Raw genomic sequence first — 8,666 nt, forward strand, 5'->3', positions numbered from 1 at the left:
AAGATCAGTCAGCAGTACATAATTCTGTAAATAAATACGGCTGTCGTGTTTCTTTCCTTGGGATACGAGTTATAAGTGTTTTTGATTCTGGATTCTGACTTTATCAGCAAGATTATTTAACGAACCCGCTAGGGCGAGCTGATATTCGACCATAAGAATCCGTATCAAAAAATCTAATGCCATCATTCTGTTTATCGGCAATAAGTTTTAACAAAATATTTTTGCTTTTTTTGAGAATATAAAATAAAATAAATTTGTCAGTAAAAACTACCTCTCACGCGTACAACATTGCGATAGTTGTTCGGTTGTTGAATGAAGTGGTGTGCATTTCAATGAAAAATTGAAGCGGATGGACATGAAAACGCGACGTTGATGCACTGTTATTTCACGCCATTGCCTAATATATTCGAGTAAAGGACATTTTTCACTTCTTTGTCCTATATATCTGAGTATAACACAGGGTACTTAATATAAAAAAAGAAGATGTGGTATGATTGCCATGATGAGACAACTATCCACAAAAGACCAAAATGACACAAACATTAACAACTATAGGTCACCGTACGGCCTTCAACAATGAGCAAAGCCCATACAGCAAAGTCAGATATAAAAGGCCCCGACACGACAATGTTAAACAATTCAAACCAGAAAATTAACGGCCTTATTTATGTAAAAAAAATGAACTCCATTTTCTTTGGAAATGCCAACCGGTCGCGACCGTCCGTTATATTTCGATTTCTGGGTTGTCTACCCCACTAAAACCTTGCATGCAAATAAGGTATAACATGCATATCTTTGTTATCGTCTGAATCATTCGTAGCAGGCCTAAATCGGGCCTTAAGTATTTCGTATACACAAACCAATTGACAATATAAGGCCGTACTCTGACCTTTATATAATTGTTAATACATTGTGACTTGAATGGAGACTTGACTCATTGGCACTCATATCCCATCTTCTTATTTATATAGAACAGGCAGACGGGAAATGCCGATAATGAAAGTTTTACAGAATTTCAATAACGCATTGATGCGAATATCAAAGAATGTATCCAATAGTCATGCTTTTATAAAACTATGACTCATTGTATTTCGTTCAAACTCTTCAAAAATAAAATACAAATGACAAAATGACGGAACGATTGAACAATAACAGTAGTAATTAATCAATATGGATGCAACTTCAAAAAGAAAAAAGTAAAATAACAATGTCATAATTTGTTAGCTTTATAAATGATATTATCATAAAGTTTCCAGTCACTTATTAATATGGACTGTAAGTACAGTGCAAGGTTAAATACACACTATCAATAAGGTTCATTTATGAAAAATAACAAAACCATAGACATTTACTATAAAACATTTCATCACAGCTCATTTGCTAGGTCTAACAGTAAATCAGCGCGCATCTCATCGTCTTCAGACTCGGCGTCTTTACTGGCTATTGAGTAATAACCTCGGTCAATATTGCTGCCGAGTAAAGACTGGTGTTCATTTGTCGTTTCTTGGTCACCATTATCTAAGTCAACATTTATATTATGTTCTCTGGTATACAGTTTTTGTCTGCAGTAGTCAGCTATTAGTTTTTGAATGACAAATGCTTCTCGCATGTCAACAAGGAATTCATCTCGTGTCATCATTTTATGCCAAAGCTTTGGAATGAGACAAATAAAAAGCGCGGTAACAACTTGTGTTAGTGGATTGATATCCCATAATCCTTGTAGTTTAACAATAGTATGAATTGCTAGGTACATCAAAAATGTGATAAAAACAAGTTTCAGGAATGAAAAAAATATTTCAACTCGAATAGGTCGATGACGTGAAACAACAAATAAAAAAAGTTCACGTGAAATCACGTTGAATCCGTTACACTGTTTAATAAGGGAAATATTAGGAAATGTATTATTGTTGTGAATCTTTATGCAACATTTTCTGACACGGTTGAAAAGTTTTGAATATCCAGTTCGTATATGCTGTATCGCTTCCATAACATACATAAGTATGGTGATTGCAAAGACAAAATACCCGTATGTAGTCCCGGGGTACGCAATTAATCCAGTGAAAGTAAACATGATGACTCTCGTTATGAAATGAAAGCTGTCAACAAAAACCACAGTTAAGATGTAAATATTAAAGATGAGCAAGCCGACTACGGAGAGTGTTAATGTATACCGGATGATATTCCCAACTACCCCGAAACGTTTGACTATTGTCTTAATTTCTTTACAATACGCGCACACAGTCACCTGAAAGAATAAAAAGATGGGAAATCCATAATAGATTACGGCAAGCAGCAACTCGGCAACGCAAAATATGAAGAAATATGGTATAAAAAGAACAACCAAAAGTGAAACTTTCAAAGATTGTTTTTGTGTGGCAATGTTTAGTAATCCCAAAAATCTTCTGAGCTGCATTTGTATTGCAAGTTTCCAAAATGATGGATTTATTAGCATAAAAATGTGCGCTTTCATCAAACTATAGATTTTTTGATAGCCATGTTGCCTTTCTATATCAAAAACTGCACCGAGTTTCCCCCTCGTTTTGAGATCTATTGTGATTGGGGACACAGATAATCGGACATTATTTGGTATACCTTTGTCAATAAAGTCCTCCAAATCACGTGGTAAACAAACGAGAACAGCTGTCGTTACGAGATAAAATGCGAGACCGACGTAGGGTCCTCCAAGACGAGGCATAAAATTATGCTTGCTGTAATGATATCCAGTGACCATAGATCTGAACGCCAATGGCACACCTGCTTTAACGAGGTCTAAGGTGTATTTATAGTCGTAGTTGTAATGTACCAAAATTTGAATTATTAAAACAAATACACTGCACATAGTTACAAAAACTCGTAAAATAACACTTGCCATTCTCGGGAATTTTTCACCGAAATAGATAAATGGAGATCTTATAATTCTACAAAAGGACAAGGGATTAGCAATAAGCCAGTCTTCGTTATAAATTCCCGATTGTAGTAAATCGATAGTGTGATATCCTTTGCATCTTCTCTTTTTCTGAAACGGTTTCACAAGCAAAAGGGGCACGTTAGCAAACATAAGTATACCAATTATAAATGGAACTATCCACCAAGCTTCGTCATAGTGAATTACGTCTCCGTCACAAACTACTCGAGTTTTATTATTTCCAATTTCATATATAGTATTGCAGCATCTGTATCCTAATGCTTCGAATGGACAAATGATATGCAGACACAGGCTATACATTATTGGACTATCAATGTACACCCTTTCATGATAACATACATAGCCATATCCGTATTCCACGTTAGCACCAGGCAAATCAGATGCTTTGTTTGCCATTTGTAATAAAGCAAGTCCTATTCTTTGAGTGGTCTCGTTTTGTCCAATAATAACTGGACAGTTTCCTTGGATTGTAATACGAATATCAACTGGACCGAATGTACGCGAATCTAAGAGCCCGAGAGACCATACACGGTATTCCTGCGGCCACTTCAGAAAATGTGTTGCACCTTTTTCTCCTGGGAAGGTCCAGACCCATTGTTTTGGTTCAACTACACATTTTGTTTTGAAAGTCTCAATTCCTTCAAATATAACATTCAATCTAATTAATCTACCTTTAAATTCGCTTTTCCTTAAGAGGAACATAAATTCCGAACCGTCCTTCACTGTCATATTACACGTGTTTGTGACGCCATTTTCCTCTGGATACTCATATTTCCAATCATCGCACTGAAAAGACAGCTGTGTCAAGTTGCTAGATCCTTTACAGATGATCGTCGCATTTAGAAAGATAAGACAAATTATCCAAAACATTCCGAATAGGTTAATCAAAATTATTTTTCAATAAATACAAATCAATTTCAAAACAAGGAAATATTAGTTTGAATGACATAAATAGTCCATGTTTAAAAACTTCCTTCCTTATAGTTATCTGTATATATCTATAATATGCATTCACATAATAATACAGAACAACTTGTGTTGATTAAGGTTGACCGATTAAGGAAGTTTTAATGGAAGACCAATATGCCCTCAATTTTATCACCGATCTGTTTTGATGGAAAATAATTTTATCAAAAGGAACGTAAAAAGTGTTGTGTAAATTCCTTTGTTGCCCTTCCTCTTCATGCCGTTACAAATGCAGTCATTTTGTTTATATTTTCACAAGGCCATACATTGATGAGTTTGTATTATTACTTTTGAAAACTAAATTATGCGGAACAAGCTGTATTAGTGAAGGCAAAAAAATAAGAGAACATGTACAAAACTGTTGCACGACGAGACGACCTCTATGCAATTATCTTTAGTCGTCAATATTAATACATTATTTAGCTTACTGGATCTTCTCACATAATATTTACAAGATTATTGCTGTAGAACTGTTCATTCGACTCCGTTTGAAAACGAAACAGATCATTGTGCAATTGAGAGGTTTAGCACAATAAAACCAGGTTTAATCCACCATTTTCTACATTTGAAAATGTCTGAACTAAGTCAGGAATATGACAGTTCTTGTCCATTCGTTTTTTATGTGTTTTGTCATTTGAATTTGCCATGTGATTATGTATTTCCGATTTGATTTTCCCCTGAGTTCAGTATTTTTGTGATTTTATTTTTTTTCCAGAATCTATGTTCTGTAGGGTTATAAACTGACATTTCTCAAAAGCGTTAAACATTAAGTTAAGAGTGTATTTCTGTATTGTAATAAAAAATGAATATATTCTTTACATATAACTTTGAATTGAACTGCATTGTATTTGCATATCACACACACACAAAAAATCAGATGCAGAGAGTATATATAGATCTGTAAGACATTAATTACACACGACATCAGTTCTCAAAAGTGTATTGCTGATCTATTGCTTTACGAGTGCAAAAAAGATCATAAGATTTTAAAAATATTGATTTGTAAATTTTTTGTTTACTGGAAAACAGAAATATTTCTTTTCTTTTAATGCGTTAAAATTTGATACATTCTTTTATTTTACTTTTTTGAAATCTGAACAAGACAGTTTTTCTTTATATTTTGCACCTGTATGAAATTTCTTCTGATGTACACCCACTGATATACGAAAGTAGAAAGACATGATTTCGTTATAGCGGGTATTCTATTTTGAAAGAGGGACGAAAGATACCAAAGGGACAGTCAAACTCATAAATCTAAAACAAACTGACAACGCCATGGCTAAAAATGAAAAAGACAAACAAAAAACAATAGTACACATGACACAACATAGAAAACTAAAGAATAAACAACACGAACCCCACTAAAAACTAGGGGTGATCTCAGGTGCTCCGGAAGGGTAAGCAGATCCTGCTCCACATGTGGCATCCGTCGTGTTGCTTATGTGATTACAAATCCGGTAAATAGTCTAATTTGGTAGGTCACATTCATGAAAGGGAAGGGGATTGTAGTTACAACGTAAGGAACATATCCGATATCATTTGTGAGACGGTTATACCATACAGTCAACCAACTCGTGATGGCGTCCGTTTCTGAAACCGAAATTTAAGCAATCCATGGGTTATTATCTATTATTTATTGATACGCTTGCACTTGTGTTTATGTTATCTATTATGCCGATCTTATATATAAAAAAGGTGTACACATGTGTGTTTTGGTTAAGTTTACTTGACGCCTTTGTTATAACAGATATAATAGAGTCTGCGTTTCGAATGATAATATTCTTAAATGTTCTTTTTGTATTGCAAATATTTTGGTGATGACTCAGTATATCTTCTTGGGGTGAAATATTATCCGAACCGAGACGAAAACCGAATTGTTTTGTTTTTACCTATTTTATTCCGAAATCTAGACGGTTCAACGCTTAAAACATCTACCAACCAATGTACTGGACTAAGGGTTAATAATCAAAGGCTGAATGGTTGTACACAATGGAGCTCAGTCACCCCTGCTAGTTAAAACTCAATTCAATGATTGGGTTTAGGACTACGTAAAATTTTAAGAATTTATTTGAAAGAATTACATTTTTTTGCCATGAATAATTACGCTTATGATCCCCGAAAATATGAAGAAATAAAATTAACGTCTGATTTGAGAGGTGACGAGTGTTTTTTTTATTGTATACTGTAAAAAAATTTTTTGCACGCTAGACGCCCATTTCATTTTCAAAAGCAAATAATAGTTATCAAAGGTACCAGGATTACGATTTTGTACGTCAGACGCACGTTTCGTCTACATCAGACTCATCAGTAACGCTCATATCAAAATATTTATAAAGTACAAAGTTGAAGAGCATTGATGATCCAAAATTCCAAAATTTTGTGCCGAATACGGCTATGGTAAAATATGCCTGGGAATAGAAAATCCTAAGTTTTTCGGAAAATTCAAAGTTTTGTAAACAGGAAATTGATTAAAATGACCACATTATTGATAATCATGTCAACACCTAAGTGCTGACTTCTGGGCTGGAGATACCCTCGGGGACGAAACGTACACCAGCAGTGGCATCGACCCAGTGGTGTGAATAGTTATCAAAGGTACCAGGATTATAATTAAGTACGCCAGACGCGCGTTTCGTCTACATAAAACTCACCAGTGACGCTCATATTCATAAAGCTAAACAAGTACAAAGTTGAATACATTGATGATCCAAAATTCCTAAAGAAATAAGTGACGCTTGAATAAGAAAAATAATTTAAAGGCCAATGAAATTACGAAGTTGAAAAGCATTGTAGACAAAAATATCGTACACGACACTTCATGTATTATGAAATGGTTACATAACGACCTTAAGTGGTTGCCTGATTCAGACAGTATATGAAATTAATGTATATCTCGGATCTTCATCCATCATATCAGATGTATTCCCTGTAACTATAACGACGAATTTTAAAGATATTCCATATGGCTTTAGGTTTTATATGTTGTACTATTTTTTTTCTGCACGTATAATTAAAGTAACTATCTTTGGCAATGTAACCATTACCAGACACGCTCAAGCCTTTTCTAAATTTCATTTTTAGAACGAGTGTTAAAGAACCCAGTTATTCCATCAATGTCCTATAAAAATAAGTACATCTTGTTATGTACATTTATATTATTTATTTATGTATTTCACTATCCTGACTGTTTTTTCTGGTAATGTTGTCGTTTTAACATTTCCATATTTATATAAGCGGAAGGTTTGGCTAGACATAAAAGTAGGTTTAACCCATAATTGTTTTAAAAAACTGTCCTGTACCACGTCCGAAATATATTTATTGATTTATTGTTATTAAATTGTTCGTTACCATGTTTGTTGGCGTTCGTTTTTGTAGCAGTTCAGTGTTTCTGTTTTCCGTTGATTTCTCCTCATAGATGATGTGTTTCCCTCAGTTTTGGTTTTTACCCTTTTTTTCTCCACTTAATCGATTTAGTACTATAGAACAGCGATATACGACTATAACCTATATTATTAAGCTATAAGAAACTTTTAAATAATGAGCAAAACGATTATTTAAGAATAAATGGCTACACGAAATTAAATTATCGTCCCAGAAAATTGATCCTGTTATCATATTTGCAGCTCAATCTGCACATATAAAAAATATTGTCATAGAAGCCATAGGTGTCAATTTGTTATCGCACATAGTTGAATATAACCCAACATTGTTTTTGAAGAAATAAAAGAACCTTTGGCTGCGAAATGATATACTAGCTCCATGTATCATTTTCGTATACAGTAAATTAAAACTTGTGCTGCATGTTACAATTTTACATAACTACATATTTTAGATAGCATATTATTATCTGCATAACAATAAAAAAAATTACTACTGTATATCATCACAATTTGTTTTGTGTCTTTGCTTAGAAATGTAATATTTTACGTGTAGTATAAATTACTGTAATTGTTATTAACATTGATGCCAAACACATTACACATTTCAGTCCTGTTAGAACCAGGTAGCAGAACTGTATATGAGTATCTCTTAAAACACATTGATTGTTGTAATGCGCATCTGGTGCAGCAAAAATGATACTGTTTATGTTATTAAACAAATGGTTATAGGTTTTGCCTGAAAACATACGTATTTGTGTAGCAGCTGTATAATGTATATCCCATCAAGATATATATTCAATGACCAGCATGTGGACCAAACGGAACAAAACATTTACGGTATTCTTATTCATATACCATATGTACTGCCGGTGATGTTTTGATGCGTAGAACACAACATTGGATCTTTCAATTGGTGTAAGCCAAATGATAATATGCGCATACAACTATGTGTTGATTTATCTGTTACATCATACTTTTGGCAATTTCGAGACAATTGTTTGCGATTTGAAAATTCGTCTCGATCGGGAAAATAAAATAAATTTCTCGAATTGTAAGTTCTAATTCTCTAAGTGCATTTAGTTTGCCTCTTTGATCATCAAGATGATGTAAACATAAAAACGATAACATATTCAAATACACAACAGGAGGAATTGAACATGTGTTATTATAAACATCACGTGGAATTAAAGGGATCAATTCTTCTGGCAATAAATAATATGGTTCTGGAAACGATACGCTATTAATGACTAAATATTTGCAAGCTAATATAAACCCAAGTGCGTCTTTGACTTTTTGGAAATAGGTCTGTTCCAACAAACTATTGTCAAAACTTAACATAATTTTGTCCCGTGAGCATTTTGATAAAGTATAGTTTAAGATTTCTTTACATTCGT

The sequence above is a fragment of the Mytilus trossulus genome, chromosome 11, assembly GCF_036588685.1.
Source record: "Mytilus trossulus isolate FHL-02 chromosome 11, PNRI_Mtr1.1.1.hap1, whole genome shotgun sequence".
NCBI classification, from domain to species: domain Eukaryota; kingdom Metazoa; phylum Mollusca; class Bivalvia; order Mytilida; family Mytilidae; genus Mytilus; species Mytilus trossulus.